A 15,000-nucleotide genomic window follows, 5' to 3' on the forward strand; every position below is an offset into this window, starting at 1 on the left:
GGAGCCCGGTTTGCCCCGGGTGTGCACCTCGGGTGCGCACCTCGCGTGCACCTTCGCTGCGGTGGGCACCTTGGCTGGGTTGCGCGCCTTGGTGGGCACCATGCAGTGCACGAAGTCGGAGCCCGGATTGCCCCGGGCGCGCACCTCCGCCAGGGTGGGCACCTTGGTGCGCACAACTTGCCTGGGCTGCGCACCAGGAAGGGCTCAAGATGGCACCCGCGTTCCGTTTTTTTCACTATCTTTCAGAACGGAAATTTTAAAATCTCGTTTTTTTTTGCCTTTTCTGGAAATTAGTGAAGGCAGCGCATCAAAGGTGCGCAACGCTGGTGCGAACCTGGGAGCGCTCCGATGTGTGCTCCAAGGTGCGGCGTGCACGAAGTCGGACCCCGGTTTGCCCCGGGTGCGCACCTCGCGTGCACCTTGGTGCGCACACCTTGGCTGGGTTGCGCGCCCTGGTGGGCACCATGGTGCGCACCAAGGAGCGCTCCGAAGTGTGCTCCAAGGTGCGGCGTGCACGAAGTCGGAGCCCGGTTTGCCCCGGGTGCGCACCTCGCGTGCACCTTCGCCGCGGTGGGCACCATGGCGTGCACGAAGTCGGAGCCCGGTTTGCCCCGGGTGCGCACCTCGCGTGCACCTTCGCCGGGGTGGGCACCTTGGTGTGCAGACCTTGGCTGGGTTGCGCGCCCTGGTGGGCACCATGGTGCGCACCAAGGAGCGCTCCGAAGTGTGCTCCAAGGTGCGGCCTGCACGAAGTCGGAGCCCGGTTTGCCCCGGGTGTGCACCTCGGGTGGGCACCTTGGTGCGCATGCCTTGCCTGGGCTGCGCACCAGGGCGGGCTCAAGATGGCACCCGCGTTCCTTTTTTTTCACTATCTTTCAAAACGGAAATTTTAAAATCTCATTTTTTTTTGCCTTTTTCTGGAAATTAGTGAAGGCAGCGCATCAAAGGTGCGCACCTCGCTGCCCACCACGGTGCGCAACGCCGGTGGGCACCCGGGAGTGCTTCGAAGTGTGCTCCAAGGTGCTGCGTGCACGTTGTCGGAGCCCGGTTTGCCCCGGGTGCGCACCTCGCGTGCACCTTCGTCGGGGTGGGCACCTTGGCTGGGTTTGCCCCGGCTGCGCTCCGAAGCGGGGTTATTGGAGCGCCGCCTCTTTTTTTGTCGGAGCGTTTGGTGGGGTTTCTCGCATTGGCTCTTCCGAGGCCCGGTTGCCACCCTGGCGCGCACGAAGTCGGAAGTAGGGTTAATTGCCCGGGTGCGCACCTTTGCCAGGGTGGGCACCTTACCTGGGCTGCGCACCAGGGCGGGCTCAAGATGGCACGCGCGTTCCGTTTTTTTCACTATCTTTCAAAACGGAAATTTTAAAATCTCCTTTTTTTTTTGCCTTTTCTGGAAATTAGTGAAGGCAGCGCATCAAAGGTGCGCACCTCGCTGCCCACCTTGGTGTGCTCTGAGGTGCGCACCCGGGAGCGCTACGAAGTGTGCTCCAAGGTGCGGCGTGCACGTTGTCGGAGCCCGGTTTGCCCCGGGTGCGCACCTCGCCTGCACCTTGGCCGGGGTGGGCACCTTGGCTGGGTTTGCCCAGGGTGCGCTCCGAAGCGGGGTTACTGGAGCGCCCCCTCTTTTTTTGTCAGAGCGTTTGGTGGGGTTTCTCGCATTGGCTCTTCCCAGGCCCGGTTGTTGGGTGCGCTCCCACCCTGGCGCGCGCGAAGTTGGAAGTTGGGTTAATTGCCCGGGCGCGCACCTTCGCCAGGGTGGGCACCTTGGTGCGCACACCTTGGCTGGGCTGCGCACCAGGGCGGGCTCAAGATGGCACCAGCATTCCCTTTTTCTCACTATCTTTCAAAACGGAAATTTTAAAATCTCGTTTTTTTTTTGCCTTTTATGGAAATTAGTGAAGGCATCGCATCAAAGGTGCGCACCTCGCTGCCCACCTTGGTGTGCTCCGAGGTGCCCACCACGGTGCGCAACGCCGGTGCGAACCCGGGAGCGCCCCGATGTGTGCTCCAAGGTGCGGCGTGCACGAAGTCGGACCCCGGTTTGCCCCGGGTGCGCACCTCGCGTGCACCTTGGTGCGCACACCTTGGCTGGGTTGCGCGGCCTGGTGGGCACCATGGTGCGCACCAAGGAGCGCTCCGAAGTGTGCTCCAAGGTGCGGCGTGCACGAAGTCGGAGCCCGGTTTGCCCCGGGTACGCACCTCGCGTGCACCTTCGCCGGGGTGGGCACCTCGGCTGGGTTGCGCGCCCTGGTGCGCACCAAGGAGCGCTCCGAAGTGTGCTCCAAGGTGCGGCGTGCACGAAGTCGGAGCCCGGTTTGCCCCGGGTGCGCACCTTCGCCGCGGTGCGCACCATGGCGTGCACGAAGTCGGAGCCCGGTTTGCCCCGGGTGCGCACCTCGCGTGCACCTTCGGCGGGGTTGCGCGCCCTGGTGGGCACCATGGTGCGCACCAAGGAGCGCTCCGAAGTGTGCTCCAAGGTGCGGCGTGCACGAAGTCGGAGCCCGGTTTGCCCCGGGTGCGCACCTCGCGTGCACCTTCGGCGGGGTTGCGCGCCCTGGTGGGCACCATGGTGCGCACCAAGGAGCGCTCCGAAGTGTGCTCCAAGGTGCGGCGTGCACGAAGTCGGAGCCCGGTTTGCCCCGGGTGCGCACCTCGCGTGCACCTTCGCCGCGGTGGGCACCATGGCGTGCACGAAGTCGGAGCCCGGTTTGCCCCGGGTGCGCACCTCGCGTGCACCTTCGCCGGGGTGGGCACCTCGGCTGGGTTGCGCGCCCTGGTGCGCACCAAGGAGCGCTCCGAAGTGTGCTCCAAGGTGCGGCGTGCACGAAGTCGGAGCCCGGTTTGCCCCGGGTGCGCACCTCGCGTGCACCTTCGCCAGGGTGGGCACCTCGGTGCGCACACCTTCTCAATGTTTTCTTGCCTTTTCTGGAAATTGGTGAAGGCAGCGCATCAAAGGTGCGCACCTCGGTGTGCTCCGAGGTGCGAACCCGAGAGCGCTCCGAGGTGCCCACGAAGTCGAAAGTCGGGTTAATTGCATTGTTTTCCCCGGGTGCGCTCCGAGGTGCGCAACATCGGCGCGCACCAAGGAGGGCTCCGAAGTGTGCTCCAAGGTGCGCACGATGGCGTGCACCTCTGGTGCGCACGATTCGGAGCTCGGTTTGACCGGGGTGCGCACACCTTGGCTGGGTTGCGCACCTTTTGTGCGCTCCAAGGTGCGCACGAAGTCGGAGCTCGGTTTGCCCCGGGTGCGCACCTTCGCCAGGGTGCGCACCTTGATGCGCACGCCTTGGCTGGGCTGCGCACCTTGGTGGGCGCCATGGTGCGCACCTTTCGTGCGCTCCAAGGTGCGCACGAAGTCGGAGCTCGGTTTGCCCCGGGTGCGCACCTTGGTGGGCGCCATGGTGCACTCCGAGGTGCCCAAGATTGGTGCGCACCAAGGAGCGCTCCGAAGTGCGCTCCAAGGTGCGCGCGAAGTCGAAAGTTGGGTTAATTGTCCGGTTTGCCTCGGGTGCGCACCTTGCGTGCACCTTCGCCAGGGTGGGCGCCTTGGTGCGCACACCTTGGCTGGGCTGCGCACACCTTGGCACCCGCGTTTCCTTCATTTTAAATTTTTTTTTTTTACAATCTCTCAAGTGGGAAATTCTATAATCTCAACTTTTTTTGCCTTTTCAGGAAACTTTTGAATGGAGCGCATCATTGGTGCGCTCCGAAGTGTGCTCCAAAGCTCTCTCCAGCTGCGTGCACCTGCCCCGGCCGCGCACCCGGCCCCGCCCAGCTTCGCTCACCTGTCCCGGGCGTCTGGTGCGGAACCTTAGAGTAAGAAACATCACCGTGCACCTTGGCCAACGTGCGCGACTCGACCGAGCGCGCACTGGCCGAGGTGCACACCGATTTCACCTGGGTGCGCGCGCAGCACCTCGGGCGCACCGGGGTGCGCGCACAACGCCCGGGTTGCACCGTGGCCTGTGTGCTCGGGGCGCCTCGGGTGCGCGCTCGGTGTCGCCCCCGCGCGCGCGGTAGTGCGGGCAGCGCACCCCGGCCCGGCCCGGCCCCGACGAGAACGCAAACGGGCAAAAGGTTTATTCAAATAGCATTGCGACGCCCGGCGAAAAACTAAAAAAGGGTGCAACACCGGGACTTCCCGGGAGGTCACCCATCCCAGTACTACTCCGGCCCAAGCGCGCTTAACTGCGGAGTTCTGATGGGATCCGGTGCACTAACGCTGGTATGATCGCACCCGTTATGAGCTTGTCGCAGTGTGTACTTAGCAAACCGCGACCCACGTGCGAATCCACCCCGGCCACCCACCCCCGTCGAGGTGCACACCCTCCCTCGCGAAGTGCGCCCCGTTCGCCAAGTGTGAGCCCTGCCCGGGTGCGCGCACCTTGCTAGGGCGTCGGGTGTGCACCCGGCCCGGCCTACGTGCGTGCACCTGGAGGGGGCGTCGTGTGCGTGCAGTGTCCCGTCTGCAACGCGGTGCCCACACACCACCTCGGGCGCAACGACCTGCGCTCACATGTGGGCCGAGTGCACCTTGGTGCATGTTCGGGGCGCCTCGGGTGCACGCTCGATCTTGCCCTGGTGCACCAAGGCGCTCGGTTTGCCCCGGGTGCGCACTTGGTGCAAGGTGGGCACCCAAAATAGGGATCAAGCACCAAAACACAAGTTTCGGGATGCAAAATGGGACCCAAGGACCACAAATGCGTTCCAAGACCCATGATGGGTCCACGAGAACAAAAATGTGTTCCGAGACTTAATAAACAAATATTGGGTTTTAGGAGAAGAAACATGCTCTGATGCCCAAAACGAGAATCGACCCCGAAAAGGCCACAGGCCAAAAGTGGGATGCGAGACAAAAAAAAATGGGACCCGAGGACCAAAATTGGGTTCCCAGGTCGAAGACAGGGCAACCGGACAAGAAACGACCTCTAAGGCTCGAAATGAGTCCCGACGACTAAAACTTGACAAGAAGCACCCATCAGGCACCCAACTCGACACCCATGGGATGCCGACCCACCCGGGCTTCCACCTAGCACACCTTGGCACCCACCCACCCTCGCACCCAACCTCGCACCCAACTTAGCACCTTTGAACCCACATTGGCACTCACCCTGACCCTGGCACCTTGGAACCCACATTGGCACTCACCTTGACCCTGGCACCCACCTTTGCACTCACCTTGGGACCCACCCTGGCTCCCACCTCGGCACCCACCCAGACACCCACCTTGGTTCCTTGGCACCCACCTTGGATCCTTGGCACCCACCCCGACACCCACCTTGGCACGCAACTTGGCTACTTGCCACCCACCTTGGCTCCTTGACGCCCACCCCGACAACCACCCCGTGACCTACCCTGGCTAGGGTTGGTGCACACCCACCCTGGTGCCCACCTTGGCACCCACCCTATGACCCACCTTGGCACGCACCTTAGTACCCACCCCGTTACCCACCCTAGGACCCACCCCGTGACCCACCTTGGCCAGGGTGGGTGCACCCACCCTGGTGCCCACCTTGGCACCCACCCATCCTAGCACCCAGCCTGTGACCGGGCTTGGAACCCAACCTTGCACCCGCACCCGTCTTGGCCAGTGTGGGTGCGCACCCATCCTGGCACCCACGTTGTGACACACCCTTTAACCCACGCACCCTAGCACCCACGTTGGCACCCACCTTGGAACCCAACCTAGCAACTTGGCACCCACCCCGTGACCCACCTTGGCATCCACCATAGCAGTCGCCGACTTGGCACCCACCTCGGCACCCACCTTGACACTTGTGGACCCACCTTGCCACTCACCCTAGCATCGACCCATCCTAGCACCCACCCTGGCACCTTTGCACCCTAGCACTCACCCATCCTAGCACCTAACCTGTGACCCACCTTGACACTCACCCTCGCACCCACCTTGGAACCCAACCTAGCACCCACCCACCCTGACACCAACCCTAGCACCTACCCACCCTTGCACCCACCCTGTGACCCATCTTGGCACCCACCCATCCTACCACTCAACCTATCACCCACCTTCTCACCCACCTTGGCATCCACCTTAGCACCCACCCACACTGGCACCTTGGCACCCACCTCGGGCAAGGTGGGTGCACACCCACCCTGGCACCCAATTTAGAACCCACCGAGCATGTTACCCACCTTGGCACCCACATTGCAGCCCACCCTAGTACCCACCCTATGACCCACATTGGCATCCACACCCTAGCACCCAGGCACCTCGACACCCGCCTTGACACCCACCCTAGCACTGAACCTGTGACCCACCTTGGAACTCACCCTAGAACCCACCCACCCTGTGAACCACCTTGGCATCCACCTTAGCACCCACCCACCTTGGCACCCACTCTAGCACTCACCCATCCTAACACCCAACTTGTTACCCACCTTGGCACCCGCCCTCGCGTCCACCTTGAAACCCACCCTAGCACCCACCCACGCAGGAGCCCACCTTGGCACCCAACCTAACACCCACGCATCCTGGCACCCAACTTGTGACCCACCTTGGAACCCACCCTAGTACCCACCTTTGAACCCACTATATCACCAACCCACCTTGGCACCCACCCTATGACCCTCTTTGGAATCCACCCTAGCACGCACCCACCCTGGCACCCACCATGGAGCGCACCCTAGCACCCACCCACCTCGGCACGCACCTCAACACCCACCTTGGTGTGCGCACTGCGCCAACCTCTCAAAGACCCTATGTGGTGCGCTCCAAAGTGTACACCTTTGGTGCGCTCCAAGGTGCGCACCTTTGGTGCACACCGAGGTGCACACCAAAGTGTGCACCGAGGTGAGCACCAAAGTGCACTCCAGGGTGCACACCAAGGCGTGCACCTTTGGTGCGGTCAATGCAAACGAATTCGGAAGTTGGGGTCGATGTCCTAATCGCTGCTGCAGACTACACGTATGAGAATCGGACAAATAGCTTTATATAGGGGAGGTGTTGCGTTTGATGGGTCGACTCCCCTGGTTGTGTGCACTGCACCAACTTCAAAGACCCTGTCTTGTTTAAGAAGTCAAAAGTTGGGGTGGATGTCCTAATCATTGCTGCAGTCTACGCATGTATGAGAATCAGACAAATAGCTTATATAGGGGAGGTGTTGCATTCGGTGGGTTGACTCCCCTGGTTGTGCGCACTGCGCCAACCTCAAAGACCCCGCATAGCAGAAGAAGTCGGAAGTCGGATTTTGGTGAGCACCAAGGCGTGCACCTTTGGTGCGGTCAACGCAGACGAATTCAGAAGTTGGGGTGGATGTCCTAATCGTTGTTGCAGGCTACACATGTATGAGAATCAGACAAATAGCTTATATAGGGGAGGTGTTGGGTTTGATGGGTCAACTCCCTTGGTTGTGCGCATTACGCCAACCTCAAAGACCTTGTTTTCGTTAAGAAGTCAAAAGTTGGGGTCAATGTCCTAATGGCTCCTGCAGGCTACACATGTATGAGAATCGGACAAATAGCTTATATAGGGGAGGTGTTGGGTTTGATGGGTCGACTCCCCTGGTTGTGCGCATTACGTCAACCTCAAAGACCTTGTTTTCGTTAAGAAGTCAAAAGTTGGGGTCGATGTCCTAATTGCTCCTGTAGACTACACATGTATGAGAATCAGACAAATAGCTTATATAGGGGAGGTGTTGGGTTTGATGGGTTGACTCCCCTAGTTGTTCGCATTACACCAACCTCAAAGACCTTGTTTTCGTTTAGAAGCCGAAAGTTGGGGTCGATGTCCTAATTGCTCCTGCAGGCTACGCATGTATGAGAATCAGACAAATAGCTTATATAGGGGAGGTGTTGGGTTTGATGGGTCGACTCCCCTGGTTGTGCGCATTGCGCCAACCTCAAAGACCCTGCATTGCGGATGAAGTCGAAAGTCAGAGTTTGGTGTGCTACAAGGTGTGGTCGAAGGTGCTCACCTAGGTGTGCACCTTTGGAGCACAGGAAAAGTGCCCTCCAAAAGTGCGCACCTTTGGAGTGCACAAAAGTGCCCTCCAAAAGTGCGCACCTTTGGAGCGCAGAAAAGTGCCCTCCAAAAAGTGCCCTCCAAAAGTGCGCACCTTTGGAGCGCAGAAAAGTGCCCTCCAAAAGTGCGCACCTTTGGAGCGCAGAAAAGTGCCCTCCAAAAAGTGCCCTCCAAAAGTGCGCACCTTTGGAGCGCAGAAAAGTGCCCTCCAAAAGTGCGCACCTTTGGAGCGCAGAAAAGTGCCCTCCAAAAAGTGCCCTCCAAAAGTGCGCACCTTTGGAGCGCAGAAAAGTGCCCTCCAAAAAGTGCCCTCCAAAAGTGCGCACCTTTGGAGCGCAGAAAAGTGCCCTCCAAAAAGTGCCCTCCAAAAGTGCGCACCTTTGGAGCGCAGAAAAGTGCCCTCCAAAAAGTGCCCTCCAAAAGTGCGCACCTTTGGAGCGCAGAAAAGTGCCCTCCAAAAAGTGCCCTCCAAAAGTGCGCACCTTTGGAGCGCAGAAAAGTGCCCTCCAAAAGTGCGCACCTTTGGAGCGCACAAAAGTGCCCTCCAAAAGTGCGCACTTTTGGTGCGCACCAAGGCGCTGGTTCGGTCGTTGCAGGCGAGTTCGGAAGTTGGGGTCGATGTCCTGAGCGGAGGTGCAAACTACACAGGTGTCGGAATCGGACAAATAGCTTATATAGGGGAGGTGTATGCTTCGATGGGTCGACTCCCCAGGTTGAGCGCACCGCGCCAACCTCAAAGACCCTACGGTATGGATGAAGTCGGAAGTTGGGTCCGATGACCAATTCGATTAGTAGGTATGCTCATGAGGTCGGAATTTGGGTCCGATGACCTGCCATGTGCAGGAAGGCGAATGTTGACACTGTGCGTTGCAAGGTGCACACCAAGGCGCTGGTGCGGTCTTTTTAGTCGAGTTCGGAAGTTGGGGTCGATGTCCTGATCGGAGGTGCAAGCTACACAGGTGTGGGAATCGGACAAATAGCTTATATAGGGGAGGTGTATGCTTCGTTGGGTCGACTCCCCGGGTTGAGCGCACCGCGCCAACCTCAAAGACCCTACGGTATGGATGAAGTCGGAAGTTGGGTCCGATGACCGATTCGATATGTAGGCATACTCGCGAGGTCGGAATTTGGGTCCGATGACCTGCCACGTGCAGGAAGGCGAATGTTGGCACTGTGCGTTGCAAGGTGCGCACCAAGGCGCTGGTTCGGTCGTTGGAGGCGAGTTCGGAAGTTGGGGTCGATGTCTTGATCGGAGGTGCAAACTACACAGGTGTGGGAATCGGACAAATAGCTTATATAGGGGAGGTGTATGCTTCGTTGGGTCGACTCCCCGGGTTGAGCGCACCGCGCCAACCTCAAAGACCCTACGGTATGGATGAAGTCGGAAGTTGGGTCCGATGACCGATTCGATATGTAGGCATACTCGCGAGGTCGGAATTTGGGTCCGATGACCTGCCATGTGCAGGAAGGCGAATGTTGGGACTGTGCGTCGCAAGGTGCGCACCAAGGCGCTGGTGCCGTCGTTGCAGTCGAGTTCGGAAGTTGGGGTCGATGTCCTGGTCAGAGGTGCAAACTACACAGGTGTGGGAATCGGACAAATAGCTTATATAGGGGAGGTGTATGCTTCGATGGGTCGACTCCCTGGGTTGAGCGCACCGCGCCAACCTCAAAGACCCTACAGTATGGATGAAGTCGGAAGTTGGGTCCGATGACCGATTCGATACGTAGGCATATTGGCGAGGTCTGAATTTGTGTCCGATGACCTGCCATGCGCAGGAAGGCGGAATTTGGGTCCGATGACCGAGTTGATGGCGTGCCATGCGCAGAAAGGCGGAATTTGGGTCCGATGACCGAGTTGATGTTGATGGCCCGCCATGCACAGGAAGGCGGAATTTGGGTCCGATGACCGATTTGAAGGCGTGCCATACGCAAAAAGGCGGAGTTTGGGTCCGATGACCGAGTTGATATTGATGGCCCGCCATGCGCAGGAAGGCGGAATTTGGGTCCGATGACCTGACATACGCATGGAGTCCGACTCGGGGGCCGATGTTCGATTCGATGACTTGCATTGTGGGTAAAGTCGGAAGTTGTGGTCTTTGACCCGATTCGATGACCAGACTTCGGCTGCTTGAGAATCGGACAAATAACTTATATAGGGGAGGTAGTGTTCTCGAGCATCCTCCCCCCGTGCCCGTTTATGTCGATTGATGCTGGTGCTCGACTGGTTGGAGCGCTCGGATGCAAAAATCTTGCACCAGGATTTATCGATTGTGATGGACACGGCAAGTCTCCTGATTGCTATGCAGGAGCTCATCGTGAATCTCTATGCGGCCTTGGTATGGACTCGACCTGCGGAATGGTTCGGCAATGGTAGTCGCTCCAACACGTCCTTGCAATGGCCACAGAGGTGATTCGACTAGAGCTCCAGTCTAGCTTTTGGGTTGCTTGGCGGACTGGTATAGCCGCGATCGAGTTCCGGCCATGAACGTTTTAGATAGCTCTTGGGCTTTCTGGGACGGAAGTCGGAAGTTTGGGCTGTTGTCCGATTTGATGACCATTCTTCGGATGTGTGAGAATCGGACAAATAACTTATATAGGGGACTGTGTTGTCTCACGCAGCCCCCTCCGTGCCCCTCTATCTCGACCGATGTTGGTGCTTGAAAGGGTTGGGATCGCTCGGATTTATAAACGTGCACCACCATTTGTCGAGTGTGAGGGACGCGGCAGGTCTCCTAAATGCTATGCGGGCGCTCTCTGAGAATCTCTATCCGGCCTCGACACAGACTAGTCTTGCTGAATGGTTTGGCACTGGTAGTCGATCCAACACGTCGTTGTTGTGGCCGCCTAGGCGATTCGATTCGAGCCCCCGTCTAGCTTTTGGGTTGCTTGGCGGATTTTGCCCTATCCGCAAGTGAGCTCGGTCCCTAAACGTTCGAGAAACCCGATTGCTATGCGCCGACTCTCTTTCTTGCGAGCCTCCATCTAGCTTTTGGGTCTCTACGGAACGGAAGTCGGAATCTGGGACCGTTGTTTGATTCGACGAGGCAGACTACGGTTGTGCGAGAATCGGACAAATAACTTATATAGGGGAGGTGTTGACTGGAGCATTCTCCCCCGTGCCCCTCTAACTCGACCAATGCTGGCGCTCGAACGGTGGTAGCGCTCGGATTTTCATTGAGCGCCAGCATTGGTCGATTTAGAGGGGCATGCGAGATTCCCGAATGCTATGCGAGGGCTCTAACGGAAATGTCTATTGGTTTCGGTATGGATGCAATTGCGAGTGGTTCGGCAAAGGTAGTCGTTCCGATGCGTCCATGTCGTGGCCAAATCGATAATTCGATTTGAGCCCTCGTATAGCATTTGGGTCTCTCGATGTGATTCCGCATTCCAGTCCCTTTGGGCACTGCTTGAGCCGCATCCCAGGGGGTTCCCTTCCCAATAATCTGCCTCGCAACCCGATTGCTATGCGGTGAGGCTCCTCGGCCGCCTCGGAACTATCTGTGTATCAGACGCATCGCGGGATAAGGGGTTGGCAACGGTAGTCGCCCCAAGCGCGTCCGATGCTTGGACCATTCCGAGGCGGCCCTGAAGCCTCTTCCGTCTAGCCGTTGGGTCCTTCTCGCCGCATCCCTCGCCTCGCACCCCGATTGCTATGCGGTGAGGCTCCTCGGCCGCCTCGGAACTATCTGTGTATCGGACGCGTCGCGGGATAAGGGGTTGTCACTGGTAGTCGCCCCAAGCGCGTCCGATGCTTGGACCATTCCGAGGCGGCCCTGAAGCCTCTTCCGTCTAGCCGTTGGGTCCTTCTCGCCGCATCCCTCGCCTCGCACCCCGATTGCTATGCGGTGAGGCTCCTCGGCCGCCTCGGAACTATCTGTGTATCGGACGCGTCGCGGGATAAGGGGTTGTCATTGGTAGTCGCCCCAAGCGCGTCCGATGCTTGGACCATTCCGAGGCGGCCCTGAAGCCTCTTCCGTCTAGCCGTTGGGTCCTTCTCGCCGCATCCCTCGCCTCGCACCCCGATTGCTATGCGGTGAGGCTCCTCGGCCGCCTTGGAACTATCTGTGTATCGGACGCGTCGCGGGATAAGGGGTTGTCACTGGTAGTCGCCCCAAGCGCGTCCGATGCTTAGACCATTCCGAGGCGGACCCGAAGCCTCTTCCGTCTAGCCGTTGGGTCCTTCTCGCCGCATCCTTCGCCTCGCACCCCGATTGCTATGCGGTGAGGCTCCTCGGCCGCCTCGGAACTATCTGTGTATCGGACGCGTCGCGGGATAAGGGGTTGTCACTGGTAGTCGCCCCAAGCGCGTCCGATGCTTGGACCATTCCGAGGCGGACCCGAAGCCTCTTCCGTCTAGCCGTTGGGTCCTTCTCGCCGCATCCCTCGCCTCGCACCCCGATTGCTATGCGGTGAGGCTCCTCGGCCGCCTTGGAACTATCTGTGTATCGGACGCGTCGCGGGATAAGGGGTTGTCACTGGTAGTCGCCCCAAGCGCGTCCGATGCTTGGACCATTCCGAGGCGGACCCGAAGCCTCTTCCGTCTAGCCGTTGGGTCCTTCTCGCCGCATCCCTCGCCTCGCACCCCGATTGCTATGCGGTGAGGCTCCTCGGCCGCCTTGGAACTATCTGTGTATCGGACGCGTCGCGGGATAAGGGGTTGTCACTGGTAGTCGCCCCAAGCGCGTCCGATGCTTGGACCATTCCGAGGCGGACCCGAAGCCTCTTCCGTCTAGCCGTTGGGTCCTTCTCGCCGCATCCCTCGCCTCGCACCCCGATTGCTATGCGGTGAGGCTCCTCGGCCGCCTTGGAACTATCTGTGTATCGGACGCGTCGCGGGATAAGGGGTTGTCACTGGTAGTCGCCCCAAGCGCGTCCGATGCTTGGACCATTCCGAGGCGGCCCCGAAGCCTCTTCCGTGTAGCCGTTGGGTCCTTCTCGCCGCATCCCTCGCCTCGCACCCCGATTGCTATGCGGTGAGGCTCCTCGGCCGCCTTGGAACTATCTGTGTATCGGACGCGTCGCGGGATAAGGGGTTGTCACTGGTAGTCGCCCCAAGCGCGTCCGATGCTTGGACCATTCCGAGGCGGCCCCGAAGCCTCTTCCGTGTAGCCGTTGGGTCCTTCTCGCCGCATCCCTCGCCTCGCACCCCGATTGCTATGCGGTGAGGCTCCTCGGCCGCCTTGGAACTATCTGTGTATCGGACGCGTCGCGGGATAAGGGGTTGTCACTGGTAGTCGCCCCAAGCGCGTCCGATGCTTGGACCATTCCGAGGCGGACCTGAAGCCTCTTCCCTCTAGCCGTTGGGGCTTTCTCGCCGCATCCCTCGCCTCGCACCCCGATTGCTATGCTGTGAGGCTCCTCGGCCGCCTTGGAACTATCTGTGTATCGGACGCATCGCGGGATAAGGGGTTGGCAGTGGTAGTCGCCCCAAGCGCATCCGATGCTTGGACCATTCCGAGGCGGCCCTGCAGCCTCTTCCGTCTAGCCATTGGGGCCATCTCGCCGCATCCCCCACCTCGCACCACGATTGCTATGCGGTGAGGCTCCTTGGCCGCCTCGGAACTATCTGTGTATCGGACGCATCGCGGGATAAGGGGTTGTCACTGGTAGTCGCCCCAAGCGCGTCCGATGCTTGGACTATTCCGAGGCGGCCCTGCAGCCTCTTCCGTCTAGCCGTTGGGGCCATCTCGCTGCATCCCCCACCTCCTCGGCCGCCTCGGAACTATCTGTGTATCGGACGCATCGCGGGATAAGGGGTTGGCAGTGGTAGTCGCCCCAAGCGCGTCCGATGCTTGGACTATTCCGAGGCAGCCCTGCAGCCTCTTCCGTCTAGCCTTTGGGGCCATCTCGCCGCATCCCTCGCCTCGCACCCCGATTGCTATGCGGTGAGGCTCCTCGGCCGCCTGGGAACTATCTTCGTATCGGACGCATCGCGGGATAAGGGGTTGTCACTGGTAGTCGCCCCAAGCGCGTCCGATGCTTGGACTATTCCGAGGCGGCCCTGTGGCCTCTTCCGTCTAGCCGTTGGGGCCATCTCGCCGCATCCCCCACCTCGCACCCCGATTGCTATGCGGTGAGGCTCTTCGGCCGCCTTGGAACTATCTTCGTATCGGACGCATTGCGGGATAAGGGGTTGTCACTGGTAGTGGCCCCAAGCGCGTCCGATGCTTGGACTATTCCGAGGCGGCCCTGCAGCCTCTTCCGTCTAGCCGTTGGGGCCATCTCGCCGCATCCCCCACCTCGCACCCCGATTGCTATGCGGTGAGGCTCCTCGGCCGCCTTGGAACTATCTTCGTATCGGACGCATCGCGGGATAAGGGGTTGTCACTGGTAGTCGCCCCAAGCGCGTCCGATGCTTGGACTATTCCGACGCGGCCCTGTGGCCTCTTCCGTCTAGCCGTTGGGGCCATCTCGCCGCATCCCCCACCTCGCACCCCGATTGCTATGCGGTGAGGCTCCTCGGCCGCCTTGGAACCATCTTCGTATCGGACGCATCGCGGGATAGGGGGCTGTCACTGGTAGTCGCCCCAAGCGTGTCCGATGCTTGGACCATTCCTAGGCGGCCCTGAAGCCTCTTCCGTCTAGCCGTTGGGGCCTTCCCGCCCCATCCCTCGCCTCGCACCCCCGATTGCTATGCGGTGAGGCTCCTCGGCCGCCTTGGAACCATCTGTGTATCGGACGCATCGCGGGATAAGGGGTTGGCACTGGCAGTCGCCCCAAGCGCGTCCGATGCTTGGACCATTCCGAGGTGGCCCTGAAGCCTCTTCCGTCTAGCCGTTGGGGCCTTCCCGCCCCATCCCTCGCCTCGCACCCCGATTGATATGCGGTGAGGCTCCTCGGCCGCCTTGGAACTATCTGTGTATCGGACGCATCGCGGGATAAGGGGTTGGCACTGGTAGTCGTCCCAATCGCATCCGATGCTTGGACCATTCCGAGGCGGCCCTGCAGCCTCTTCCGTTTAGCCGTCGGGGCCTTCCCGCCGCATCCCTCGCCTCGCATCCCGATTCCTATGCGGTGAGTCT

The 15,000-nt window shown here is 60.1% G+C and overlaps 1 non-coding gene across 1 annotated transcript; it reads right to left on the reverse strand.

Annotated features, from left to right (window-relative positions):
• Nucleotides 1-4,117: 4,117 nt before the first annotated feature.
• Nucleotides 4,118-4,236, reverse strand: LOC131865149 (5S ribosomal RNA). Its single transcript, XR_009363879.1, has one exon. It is a non-coding gene; the product is annotated as a 5S ribosomal RNA (ribosomal RNA).
• Nucleotides 4,237-15,000: the final 10,764 nt, after the last annotated feature.

Source organism: Cryptomeria japonica, unplaced genomic scaffold, assembly GCF_030272615.1.
Source record: "Cryptomeria japonica unplaced genomic scaffold, Sugi_1.0 HiC_scaffold_104, whole genome shotgun sequence".
Lineage (NCBI taxonomy): Eukaryota > Viridiplantae > Streptophyta > Pinopsida > Cupressales > Cupressaceae > Cryptomeria > Cryptomeria japonica.